The following is a 14311-nucleotide window of genomic DNA, read 5'->3' as shown; positions in this document are numbered from 1 at the left end:
ATTGTGCAGTCCCCTTCGACATACAGAATAGTTTTTCACACAGTGAACCCCAGCTCAGCATTCAGTAGCCTACCCCCCAACTCCAGACCGCACTTATATAGAAAGGGGGGGGGGGGTTTAAAGATTGTTTTACCCAAAAAGTCCTCTTGTGACCACTGACTTACCCCTTGATATTGACATTGAGAGTGGGTAAAAGGGACGTGAAAACCCTGTAGATGCTGTGATTGCTATTGAACGCCACATCTGAGGAGTTAACTACACAAAACCTGCACATGAGTGTGAATTGGACACTGAACCAAAACAACTACGTACCTAACCCACATCTCTAGTGCCCCTACATACCTTAATACTCCCTCCCTACCCCTGATATGACCCTCATATGCTATAATGCAACTCCCCTCCACCTTATATAATCCCTCCTTATTCCCCTCACCAGAAGTGTTGAGCAAACCCATCAAAGTTTGGGTTTGGTGAGTTTGGTCTGCGCCCCTGGACTTCACCCAAACTCAAACCCCATTCCTAAAAATCTACCAAAAATGGGATAAGGAAAGTACTTAAAATCACTACCCTATAAGCTGCTATTGGTTATTCTCAGCGCAGTATAAGATGTTATACTATGATTAGGAGCGTCTAGTGCTCAAACCCCAAAAGTCTTCCTACCACCATGGGGGAGATTTATCACAAATGTCTGAGACTAAAACTTGTTCGGTTGCTCATGGCAACCAATCAGCATTCAGCTTGGATTCTAGAAACAATCTGTGTGAAAATGAAAGCTGAGCTCTGATTGGTTACCATGAGTATCTAGAACAATTTTGTTCTCTGACACTTGTGATACATCTTCCCCTGTATGTCTACAGATTCAACATGAACAAGTATAGCATTTATTATATTGGAGGTGCCACAGCCGGTTTTCTATATGTATCCAGATAGGTATCTGGATGCAGTTATTGTCACTGTACTTAAAGACCATGTATAGGAGTGTATAAGTATATAGAAGCAGTTACTGTGGCTGCACTATAGGAGTGTATGCAACAACCCTGCCGATGCATAGGGTAGGTAGTTGTTGCGAATAGCACCCTCTCCATGTTAGGAGCTGTCTAGGGAGGCTGAGTTTAGCCAATTAGGGCAAAAGAGGAGCCAGCTCCCATCGTTCATGCAAAAGAGCCGGCTATAGCAGAGTGAGAAGCAGGTCCAGTGGGCAGCTCCTAAAGAGCTGCCATTCAGACACGCTATCAGGATGCAGAGGTATCTCAGGCTGCTGCCTGACACCTCGGGCAAGTCAGGAGGCCAAGCCCCAGAGCAGAGGTTCACCACTTGGACTCAGCTCCATATACCAGCACAACCCAAGCTGTGAGCAACCTTTCCTGTGGACCAGCTTTCCAGCCTGCTGAACCTGCTGCTGATGTTAGGCCGTTGCCTACAGTGAGATGATTTGCACAACGTGTCTCCATGTGATCCCTGGATTAGACTGTTCACCACCACAGGCTCCCCGTCCTCCATCACCCTGGGATTCCCATGTACACCTCAGGGGTTACCCCAGGGAGAAACTTATACTATCAGCCTCTCCCTCCCTCCACCTGCTGGAGACCTGCCAGGCTGTAGGCCTGTCCTCCGGTCCCCATACCAAGCCCCGTGACCATAGCGTTCCCAAGCCAGCCACTCCGGTATTCTGGGCCCCGGCTGTCTACAGCCACCAAAGAAAGGCCAGGCCCCGGTGGGGGATGTGGCATATACAGAAGCAATTACTGTCACTGCACTATAGGAGTGTATGAGTATACAGATGCAGTTACTGTGACTACACTATAGGAGTGTATGAGTATACAGATGCAGTTATTGTGACTACACTATAGGAGTGTATGTGTATACAGATGCAGTTACTGTGACTACACTATAGGAGGGTATGAGTATACAGATGCAGTTACTGTGACTACACTATAGGAGGGTATGAGTATACAGATGCAGTTCTCCACACTTCCCCCAATTATTTCAATTTGCATCTGTCCCTCACAGGCTTCTCTCGGTACATATTTACCTGCCCTTAAAAGTTCAATTAATAAATTATAACCCCTAAACAATGTCCCTCGCTGCCGCTCCTTATGCAGCCTCTCCCTATCCTGTAGTGCGGCTGGGTCTTGTACAACGGGGTCACATGTTGCCCCCTGCCCAACTCCATGGCTGTGACTGTGAGGGGATAAAAGCTTCAACCATCAACCACCGAAACCCCAAATTCTTGCTAAACTTTTGGGGCTGAATGGTGGGATTTGGGTCCGCTCACCCTATTACCTTACAGCAGGTCACCGCTCTGGTGCATCTCTGGCTTTGTGTGCTAAGGGGTTAAAACCTTTAGATTGTGAGCGACCTGCAGACACAAGGACCTCATTGTGTGACCCTACAAAAGCAGGAAATAAACACCTGAAACACCTGCTAAAATCTATGCAGGATCCGCAACAATAAGGACTGGCAGATAATCCTGTTTAGCCATCATGGAGATGAAGCTGTACTGCAGTGCGCTTATCATCCACAGGGGGGAGACATTGTATCAGTAATGTTATAAAGCTGTACAAGAGCTTACACTCCGCTCCACCTGCAGCAACGTCTTATGTGTAGCTCAGCTCTGCTACATCTACACAATGTTGCCTTTTAGGACGCGTGTCATAGGGAAAAGTTAAATAGAGAGCGTAACGTCCGTGCCATAATGTCACACTATCCGCAGTTTGCCGAATGATGGCGTTTATTTGTGTGTGAACTGTGGCTTAGTGCTTGTGTTTGGATTAGCTGAGCCACACCCCACTCCCTGCATTTCAGTCCTGTCCAGCAAGGGTTACTAGTCTGATGGACAGTTCCCCCAGTGTGCTGCTGGAGGCGTGTCGGGAACTGCCTTATATACCTGCCTTTTCCCATCAGACCTGGCTGGTTGTTTCAAGTCTTACCTGTGTATCTAGTGCTCTTGCTATCTCGTTTGGAATTCTGTGTTTTGTATCCGATTCTGTACCTTTTTAGGCATCTTGGTTCTGACCCAGTTTGTTTGTCTCCGCTTGTCTGCCTGTATATGGACCTGACCTCTATATACCCGTTTGATCTTGACCTGACCTGTATCTGGACAGGTTAGTATTCTGTGCACCTGATAGTGGGTTCACTCTCATCAGGGCGCTTCATCTGCTTTAGGCAGGGCCTTAGACCGCAGGGACATCACAGGGTGAGTTCGCCAGCACCTACCTAGTCTGACAGCTAGCGCCAAGCCTGGTTGTGATTGCGCGGTTTGCAGGAGAGTTTATCAGCTGCTGTCTGTGGCTTGTGAGCTTAGCTGTATAGACTGGGACACAATAACCATCTCGTTGTAATTAGACGTTGACTAAGTTAAAGGGAGTCCGTCAGTTCCAAAATATCCTAATTTTTGGTCGCCGATTTTTAGCTCCGCTGTTTAGAGAAATTACACTAGTATTAGAAGTTTTGTTGAGTGAAAGGAAGTATATTGGCTCCCAGATTTCCTGTTTTTACAGTTACTTGTAAGCTTTGCTGCATAGACTGGAACATAACAGAGCAATCTTACTATTATTATCCTGTTTTCTGCCTGTCACTTGTAAGATTTGCTGTATAGACTGGAGCATGACAGAGCCATGTTACTATTATTATCCTGTTTTCTGCCTGTCACTTGTAAGCTTTGCTGTATAGACTGGAGCATAACCGAGCCATCTTACTATTATTATCCTGTTTTCTGCATGGCACTTGTAAGCTTTGCTGCATAGACTGGAACATAACAGAGCAATCTTACTATTATTATCCTGTTTTCTGCCTGTCACTTGTAGGCTTTGCTGTATAGACTGGAGCATGACAGAGCTATCTTACTATTATTCTCCTGTTTTCTGCCTGGCACTTGTAAGCTTTGCTGTATAGACTGGAACATGACAGAGCTATCTTACTATTATTATCCTGTTTTCTGCTTGTCACTTGTAAGCTTTGCTGTATAGACTGGAACATAACAGAGCCATCTTACTATTATTATTCTGTTTATGGCTGTCACTTGTAAGCTTTGCTGTATACACTGGAACATAACAGAGCCATCTTACTATTATTATTCTGTTTTCTGCCTGTCACTTGTAAGCTTTGCTGTATAGACTGGAACATGACAGAGCCATCTTACTATTAATATCCTGTTTTCTGACTGTCACTTGTAAGCTTTGCTGTATAAATTGGAAGAGAGCTTTTTCAGTACTAATAAAAGAGGTACGCAAGTAAATGGATAACTATCAACTCAAAAAATTCCCGTTGTTTTGTCTGTCACTTCATAACTGTGTTCTATAAATAATGTTCAGAGCTATTACGAGTTTGGTTGAGATGCAGGGGTTGGCCAATTTTCAATAAATCTCTTCCATTAGACATGTCTCTGCATGTTTATGTACCTGTGACTTTGCCTCCTGTGAAAGCTTCAGCCTTTCCCTGTTCTCACCATGCTGCCCTCTGCATCCTACACAACTTTTTCTCTCTCACTGCTCAAGGACGTCCCCGACGCTGTGAATCTCATTTCATGGTCCGTACTAACTGAAAAAGAAAGAAAAAGGGGAGGTGGAGAACGAGAGGAAACATAACTATCCTTGTACAGCTCCTCCTATTCATCAGAGCTCACACATGTAAACAAAGGGCCACATTTATCACTTTTGTGCGCCTAAGTGTAGTAGTTGCGCCTAAATTCTGGCGCACTGTTATGCCAGAATTATCACAGACTACAACCATCTGCGATATGGTAATTTCCTGCCTCTTATTAATCACTTTAAAACAGTTTAGGCGCAATGTTAGATTCTGGCAGTTACATGTCATCCTGCTACAAGCTCCTCTCTGCTTCTCCCACAGCCCAGAATGAAGATAACACTCACAGCAGCACCCAGGTATGTGACACCCAGCATCCAGTGACCTCCTCAGCAGCACCCAGGTGTGTGACACCCTGCACCCAGTGACCTCCTCAGCAGGGGCTTCTCCTGGAGGGGATCCCCCAGTGCTGGTCTCCTGCTGCACCCCTGTAATTCTGCACAATATCCCCCTCAGACACTGTTCAGAATTACATAGGGGACACTTGTATGTCGTATCTGCAACATTCTGCAAACTTCTGAAAACTTGTGCAGAGTTCTCTTGCTCTTGCTGTGAGCTCAGGAGTTTGCAGAATATTTTGTAAATAGAAGGAGATGAACTGTAAATAGAGTCTGCAGCTCCTGTCTGTAATGTATCTAATTGTATCTATTATATGTTCCAGTGTCTGGCTGAGCTCTGCTGCTAGAAATGAGCTCTTCTGCAAAGGGGCTCAGTGCTTTCTTCTCAGATAACGCCACCTTCGGGCTGGAGTGTTTTTGTGCCCGTTTTTGCGCCTAAATGAAAACGTTGCAAGTGATGAATATCATTAGGCGCAGCAAAACATCTGGATCGGTAAGATAGATGAGGGAAAGCTGGGTATTTCTGCTGCGCGGCTAGTTTGGCGTTTAATCATAAAAATGGCGCAAAACGGTGCGCCTGAATGAAAAGGCGCAAAAACAACAGAAAAAACGAGTGATACATGTGGCCCAAAGAATCATGGAGACTCTGCACACAGCACAAAAGTAAGTAGCAGGACTACTGAAGCACTTGATGAATATTTAGTAAAAGAGTGGCCAACACCTTTAAAGGGAGTATTTAGGCTCCAACAATTAATGTTTTCTGCTGTCACTTTTCTGTATAGACTAGTGAATAAAGAGTCATCTCATTAATAAAGAATAAGAGTTTTAGGGTTAATTAAAGCCACTGTAGCCTTCCCCCTGGAACTTTTTAACAGAAAATAGAAACTCAATCTACACTAAATCTATACGTGAGACATTTGCTGATTTGAGTCGTCTCACCCATCTGTGGGCGTCTTCAAGATGTTGCGCTCTGATTTGTTGGATGAAAGTGTGGAATTGGGTGGAAACTGCTGCTTTATTCTAATTGTATATTATAACATCTATAATTGTCATCTATATCAGAATATAATTATATTACGTGTATCCCTGTCACCTGTTAAGGGAAGACCTTGCTTAACCTTTTAAAGACACAGCCCTCTTGCTTTTTTTTAGTTTTCCGTTTTCTTACTCCTTACAGTTTAAAAACCATAATATCTTATTTTCGCCATTATAAGGGCTTGTTTTTTGCAGGAGAAACTATACTTCCTAGTGGCAGCGTTCTGTATTATGTTCAACGTACTGGAAAGCTGGAAACAAATTCCAAACTTTGTGGAATTGGCGAAAAAAACACAGTTTTTGACAGTTTCTCATGGGCTTTTGTTTTTGTGGCTTTCAACGTGCGCTCCAAATGACACCTCCCCTTTATTCTTTGGGTCGGTGCAATCATTGAAATCAAATGTCAATAGTTTTGTTATAGTAACTTTAGAAAAATGTTTTTTTGGGGGAGGGGCGATTGTTGAAAAAAATCCACAGCTAAGAGGGTTTTGGCACATCTGCGTCCTTCTGGTGTCCCGGTGGACTGTGGCACATTTCCATCCTTCTGAAGACCCTGTGGATTGTGGAACATCGTCATCTCCCTGGTGGGTTGTGGCACATCTCCATCCTTCTGGTATCTCTGTGGACTGTGGTACATTTCCATCTCCCTGGTTTCCATGTGAGCTGTGGCACATTTCCATCCTTCTGGTGTCCTGGTGGGCTGTGGCACATTTCCATCCTTCTGGTGTCCTGGTGGGCTGTGGCACATTTCCATCCTTCTGGTGTCCTGGTGGGCTGTGGCACATTTCCATCCTTCTGGTGGGCTGTGGCACATGTCCATGTCCCTGGTGGGCTGTGGCACATTTCCATCCTTCTGGTGTCCTGGTGGGCTGTGCACATCTCCCTCTCCCTGGTGTCCTGGAGATATGGCAATGTGTTGGATCATGTGAATTTTGCAATGCTCTAGACAGGCAGATAGTGTGATGGAGGATGATGAAAGATGCTGTAATAACACAGTAGGGTGAGGGTCAGTGAGTGCGGCTCATGGCTGGTGATTATACTGTATACTGTATCTCTGTATATACCAGCCCTAGTACCTGCAGCATAGAGAGGCGACAACTTCCCGGTTTTATGTCATTACTTACAGGGATGACAGAATGTGTAGTCGGCCTGTGATGATGTCATCACTCCGCGCCTGAGCAGTGGGAAAATGGGGGAGCGGGTAACCGATGGCTCCCTTCCCCACCATTATATCAGTAATCTAAGTCCAGGAGGGTTTGTGGCCCCTGGTGATAATGGAGGGATCCTTAGGGGGTGTATACTGCGCCCTCCAGGGGGTTATCAGGTCACACGCCCCATACACCCAGCAGAACAGATCCCCATTGTCCTAGTGTACAGGACCCGAGCCCCGGCCGTATCTCACATGTTATCAAGCACAGAGGACGCGGCTCTCACCACCAACAAGATGAAGTTTCCATTTAATTAAACTTAATATTATAGACCCAAAATAATTCATGGAAAAGTCATGGAAAATAATGACATTTAACCCTAATCCTACCGGCCTGGGACATGAGTCCTACACAATGTGGCTCCGGGACTAGAAGATTTACTTTAAATCAAGCAATTTTCAGGGGGCACAAGATAGCCCCCCCCCCCATCACCCAAAAATGTATATGTATTCTGAGAATATATTAATGATAGTTCCTTTCTAACAAGGCTGCTTAGATACAGCAGCTCAGCTCTATGTGTGGTGGATATCTCTATAAAGCAGCTTAGATACAGCAGCTCAGCTCTATGTGTGGTGGATATCTCTATAAAGCAGCTTAGATACAGCAGCTCAGCTCTATGTATGGTGGATATCTCTATAAAGCAGCTTAGATACAGCAGCTCAGCTCTATGCGTGGTGGATATCTCTATAAAGCTGCTTAGATACAGCAGCTCAGCTCTATGTGTAGTAGATATCTCTATAAAGCAGCTTAGATACAGCAGCTCAGCTCTATGTATGGTGGATATCTCTATAAAGCAGCTTAGATACAGCAGCTCAGCTCTATGTGTGGTGGATATCTCTATAAAGCAGATTAGATACAGCAGCTCAGCTCTATGTATGGTGGATATCTCTATATAGCAGCTTAGATACAGCAGCTCAGCTCTATGTATGGTGGATATCTCTATAAAGCAGCTTAGATACAGCAGCTCAGCTCTATGCGTGGTGGATATCTCTATAAAGCAGCTTAGATACAGCAGCTCAGCTCTATGTGTGGTGGATATCTGTATAAAGCAGCTTAGATACAGCAGCTCAGCTCTATGTGTGGTGGATATCTCTATAAAGCAGCTTATATACAGCAGCTCAGCTCTATGTATGGTGGATATCTCTATAAAGCAGCTTAGATACAGCAGCTCAGCTCTATGTATGGAGAATATCTCTATAAAGCAGCTTAGATACAGCAGCTCAGCTCTATGTATGGTGGATATCTCTATATAGCAGCTTAGATACAGCAGCTCAGCTCTATGTGTGGTGGATATCTCTATAAAGCAGCTTAGATACAGCAGCTCAGCTCTATGTGTGGTGGATATCTCTATAAAGCAGCTTAGATACAGCAGCTCAGCTCTATGTGTGGTGGATATCTCTATAAAGCAGCTTAGATACAGCAGCTCAGCTCTATGTGTGGTGGATATCTCTATATAGCAGCTTAGATACAGCAGCTCAGCTCTATGTGTGGTGGATATCTCTATAAAGCAGCTTAGATACAGCAGCTCAGCTCTATGTATGGTGGATATCTCTATAAAGCAGCTTAGATACAGCAGCTCAGCTCTATGTATGGAGAATATCTCTATAAAGCAGCTTAGATACAGCAGCTCAGCTCTATGTATGGTGGATATCTCTATAAAGCAGCTTAGATACAGCAGCTCAGCTCTATGTGTGGTGGATATCTCTATAAAGCAGCTTAGATACAGCAGCTCAGCTCTATGTGTGGTGGATATCTCTATAAAGCAGCTTAGATACAGCAGCTCAGCTCTATGTATGGTGGATATCTCTATAAAGCAGCTTAGATACAGCAGCTCAGCTCTATGCGTGGTGGATATCTCTATAAAGCTGCTTAGATACAGCAGCTCAGCTCTATGTGTAGTAGATATCTCTATAAAGCAGCTTAGATACAGCAGCTCAGCTCTATGTATGGTGGATATCTCTATAAAGCAGCTTAGATACAGCAGCTCAGCTCTATGTATGGAGAATATCTCTATAAAGCAGCTTAGATACAGCAGCTCAGCTCTATGTATGGTGGATATCTCTATAAAGCAGCTTAGATACAGCAGCTCAGCTCTATGTGTGGTGGATATCTCTATAAAGCAGCTTAGATACAGCAGCTCAGCTCTATGTGTGGTGGATATCTCTATAAAGCAGCTTAGATACAGCAGCTCAGCTCTATGTATGGTGGATATCTCTATAAAGCAGCTTAGATACAGCAGCTCAGCTCTATGTATGGTGGATATCTCTATAAAGCTGCTTAGATACAGCAGCTCAGCTCTATGTGTGGTGGATATCTCTATAAAGCAGCTTAGATACAGCAGCTCAGCTCTATGTGTGGTGGATATCTCTATAAAGCAGATTAGATACAGCAGCTCAGCTCTATGTATGGTGGATATCTCTATATAGCAGCTTAGATACAGCAGCTCAGCTCTATGTATGGTGGATATCTCTATAAAGCAGCTTAGATACAGCAGCTCAGCTCTATGCGTGGTGGATATCTCTATAAAGCAGCTTAGATACAGCAGCTCAGCTCTATGTGTGGTGGATATCTGTATAAAGCAGCTTAGATACAGCAGCTCAGCTCTATGTGTGGTGGATATCTCTATAAAGCAGCTTAGATACAGCAGCTCAGCTCTATGTATGGTGGATATCTCTATAAAGCAGCTTAGATACAGCAGCTCAGCTCTATGTATGGAGAATATCTCTATAAAGCAGCTTAGATACAGCAGCTCAGCTCTATGTATGGTGGATATCTCTATATAGCAGCTTAGATACAGCAGCTCAGCTCTATGTGTGGTGGATATCTCTATAAAGCAGCTTAGATACAGCAGCTCAGCTCTATGTGTGGTGGATATCTCTATAAAGCAGCTTAGATACAGCAGCTCAGCTCTATGTGTGGTGGATATCTCTATAAAGCAGCTTAGATACAGCAGCTCAGCTCTATGTGTGGTGGATATCTCTATATAGCAGCTTAGATACAGCAGCTCAGCTCTATGTGTGGTGGATATCTCTATAAAGCAGCTTAGATACAGCAGCTCAGCTCTATGTATGGTGGATATCTCTATAAAGCAGCTTAGATACAGCAGCTCAGCTCTATGTGTGGTGGATATCTCTATAAAGCAGCTTAGATACAGCAGCTCAGCAGCTGAGACGATTAAATTCACAGTAGACTCATCGGCACATAACTTACAATTTTTGGACATACTTGTCACAAGACAGGGGGACCATTTTGACACAGATATGTATACAAAAAGTACTGATAGAAATACTCTAGTTCGGTATGAGTCTAATCATCCTCGCAATACAGTGAAATCTCTTCCGTACAGCCAAATGCTCAGGGTTAAGAGGATAACAAGCAATCCAAAACAAACCACCAAGAATCTGCATAAAATGGCTAGAAAATTCAAGGTGCGTGGGTACCCTAGTGCGATTATTGCACATAATTTAGAGAAATCCGAAAAGATAACAAGAGAAGATTTACTCAAGGATAGAACCAGGCTGTGTGAAACAAAGAGAATTCCTTTTATCACTACCTTCAATGATCAAAGTGACAAAATAGCTAGAATAGTCCGTAAACATTGGACGAAATTGTCTGGCAGTAATTTAACCATACCTGAATTTGACAATCCACCTCTTTTTTCTTATCGTAGGGCACAAAACATCAGGGATAGAGTAGTCCATTCAGATGTAGGCAGTTTTAAAAAAAGTAGACAACCTGGACTATTTGGACAGAGTAGAAAAGGTTGTTACCCCTGCTGCAATTGCATAAATTGTGTTCTGATGCTTAAAGGGTCGAACTTCACACATAGTGGAGTAGAATACAATATCAAACATTTTTTGACATGCAATAGTGTGTTTGTAGTGTATATTTTATATTGCCCATGTGGTTATATCTATGTGGGTGAAACTACACTGGAGTTTAAGGTTCGTTTGAACCAACATCGATATACTATTAGGTCTGGCAGAAAAGATCTACCGGTTTCGAAGCATTTCTCTGAAGCCGGTCATACTGAGAAACAGTTACGCTTCCGTCTCATTGATCATATACCCACATTAAGACGTAGGGGGGATAGAGAGCGTATGTTAAAAAAACGGGAGCTCTTTTGGATCTTTACGTTAAATGCATTAAAGCCTAATGGGCTTAATGTGGACTATAAACTCAACATCTAAATGTCTTTGACATTATATATGATATAAAAAATGGATCGTTGCATGTGCATTTGAGTAATACTGTGTTTTCTTCTCTTTCAAATCCTGTATATGTGAAGTATAACTTTGGTGCACATTATCACCATGATACTAATTTCTTTTTTCTCTTTTTTTGATATTATTTACAGATTACAATTATTATTATATTTGGAAGCCAATGAGGACGCCCCCCGTGCATCTCTACAGCTCCCGATTTACTCTTTAGATTTGCGACATGTGCCCTTTACATATATATACGACTGGGAGGTAGTAAACATTACCCATTTAACTCCACATTAAGGCACTTTAGTAAAGATACATAACCCGTAACATTAACCCCATAAACCATTTATAACTAAACATAACTAAGAAATGATGACACGAGGCTCCTGTTGGGCAGAAAAGGTCACAGCTATTTATTGCTGATAAACACAATTATTATTATTTTAATATTCTCAAAATAACCGCAATCTCTGTTCGTTTCTTTGGAAACCATAGCTGCCGAAGTGGTTTGTTCATCCGGACTCCCGAACCACCACTTCGACTTCCGAAAAATCCACATCAATTCTCTTTTCCGCCAGCTGTGACTTGAGATGATCACCAAAAACCATTATTACTTTAATACTCAAAATTAACCACAATCTCCATCCATCTTTTTGTAAACCAGAGCTGCCCGAAGCGGTTTGCTCAACCGGACTCCCGAATTAGCACTACGACTTCCGGGCAAAATCCACATCAATTCTCATATTCCTTCAGCTGTGACTTGAGATGATCTCCAAAAACAATTATTATTTAATACTTTTTATAAAAAAAATTAACCACAATTTTCATCCATCTCTTTGTAAACCATCGCTGCCCGAAGCGGTTTGCTCAACCGGACTCCCGAATCAGCACTTCGACTTCCGGGCAAAATCCACATAAATTCTCATTTTCCGTCAGCTGTGACTTGAGATGATCACTGAAATCCGAAAACATTAAAAAACAAAAACCAAGTAACAGTAGGGAGGGAGGGAGGGACAGCTTGAAGATGGCGCGGGCAAGAGGAAGTGCAGGCCCAGTGCCTGCCCTATAAAGGCTCAGCTATGGGAGGGACTGAGCAGCAGCAGCAGCAGGGAGGAGAAAGGAAGCAAATACCACCCCTATTTAAAGTGCAAACGTCCCATGTAATAAATTGCAACACTAGGACACCCCCAGTCAGTGGGCGCCCTCCTTATGCAGTCGGGGGCACCCTTCATCCCACCATGGTTTTGTCTGATTTACATATTTGGTCACACATATTTTTGTCTGCTAGCTAGCACAATGTTTACCAATATGAATAAGGACCGATTATAAAGGAGGTCATAAAGTTGGGTATGAACGATGGTTTAGAATCCCCAGACCCCCAATTGTGACTATATTGTCTTCTATTATCCGGTGACATTGTTTATCTTATAGCTTAGCAGTACTAGTGGACCTACCTCTCTTTATCCATATACGGAGCATATTTCTCAGCGAGTATATCTCGCAACTTGTCACGATCGACACCATGGCAACGGACTTCAACTTCCGGTCTCGTAATGTATGCGCATGCGCAGCCGGAGGTATTCCGGCTTGCGTTCCAATATGCGTGTCAGCTCAATGCTGACTGTAGGGCACAGACTGCAACAAACGGAGTAAGAACCGGTGACCTCTGAGTGCGCGGTGGTATGTCCCTCCACATATTTAGTGGATTTTAAAACACTGTTTTGTATTTTATAACTATATGACTATCACGTACAACATATTTATTGGATTGTATTCACAAGCGAAAGTTTATGCACTTTATTATGCTCTGCACAATTTGCACATATATATTGTATCTTTTATATTGTAATCGTCACATTGTATTTGTATATTGAAATGAGAGGGCGGGCTTATTGTAGGTCATGTGACCAATGAATTGTGTGTATATATACCCACCCTGTGCACTAAGTAGTTGGCTTGAAAAAGGCTCGTACATGAGCCGAAACGTCGCTACCTAACATGGAATAAAAGACCACTTTTTTCACTTTATCTGGACGTCTGGAGTGCTGCTTTTTTTCTATTGTGCTTGTATGTGGATGAGTCACAGTCCGGACTCAAGGAAGCGAGCACCCATCATTGTTTGTTGATTAAGTGTGCTGCCTGGACTTTCCCTTTGTATAAAGCAGCTTAGATACAGCAGCTCAGCTCTATGTATGGTGGATATCTCTATAAAGCAGCTTAGATACAGCAGCTCAGCTCTATGTGTAGTAGATATCTCTATAAAGCAGCTTAGATACAGCAGCTCAGCTCTATGTGTGGTGGATATCTCTATAAAGCAGCTTAGATACAGCAGCTCAGCTCTATGTGTGGTGGATATCTCTATATAGCAGCTTAGATACAGCAGCTCAGCTCTATGTGTGGTGGATATCTCCATATAGCAGCTTAGATACAGCAGCTCAGCTCTATGTGTAGTAGATATCTCTATAAAGCAGCTTAGATACAGCAGCTCAGCTCTATGTGTGGTGGATATCTCTATAAAGCAGCTTAGATACAGCAGCTCAGCTCTATGTGTAGTAGATATCTCTATAAAGCAGCTTAGATACAGCAGCTCAGCTCTATGTGTGGTGGATATCTCTATAAAGCAGCTTAGATACAGCAGCTCAGCTCTATGTGTGGTGGATATCTCTATATAGCAGCTTAGATACAGCAGCTCAGCTCTATGTGTGGTGGATATCTCCATATAGCAGCTTAGATACAGCAGCTCAGCTCTATGTGTAGTAGATATCTCTATAAAGCAGCTTAGATACAGCAGCTCAGCTCTATGTGTGGTGGATATCTCTATAAAGCAGCTTAGATACAGCAGCTCAGCTCTATGTGTAGTAGATATCTCTATAAAGCAGCTTAGATACAGCAGCTCAGCTCTATGTGTGGTGGATATCTCTATAAAGCAGCTTAG

This window comes from Engystomops pustulosus, chromosome 2 (assembly GCF_040894005.1).
Source record: "Engystomops pustulosus chromosome 2, aEngPut4.maternal, whole genome shotgun sequence".
In the NCBI taxonomy this organism is placed as follows: domain Eukaryota; kingdom Metazoa; phylum Chordata; class Amphibia; order Anura; family Leptodactylidae; genus Engystomops; species Engystomops pustulosus.
The sequence above is the reverse complement of the archived record's forward strand: the minus strand, read 5'-3'. Positions refer to the sequence as shown.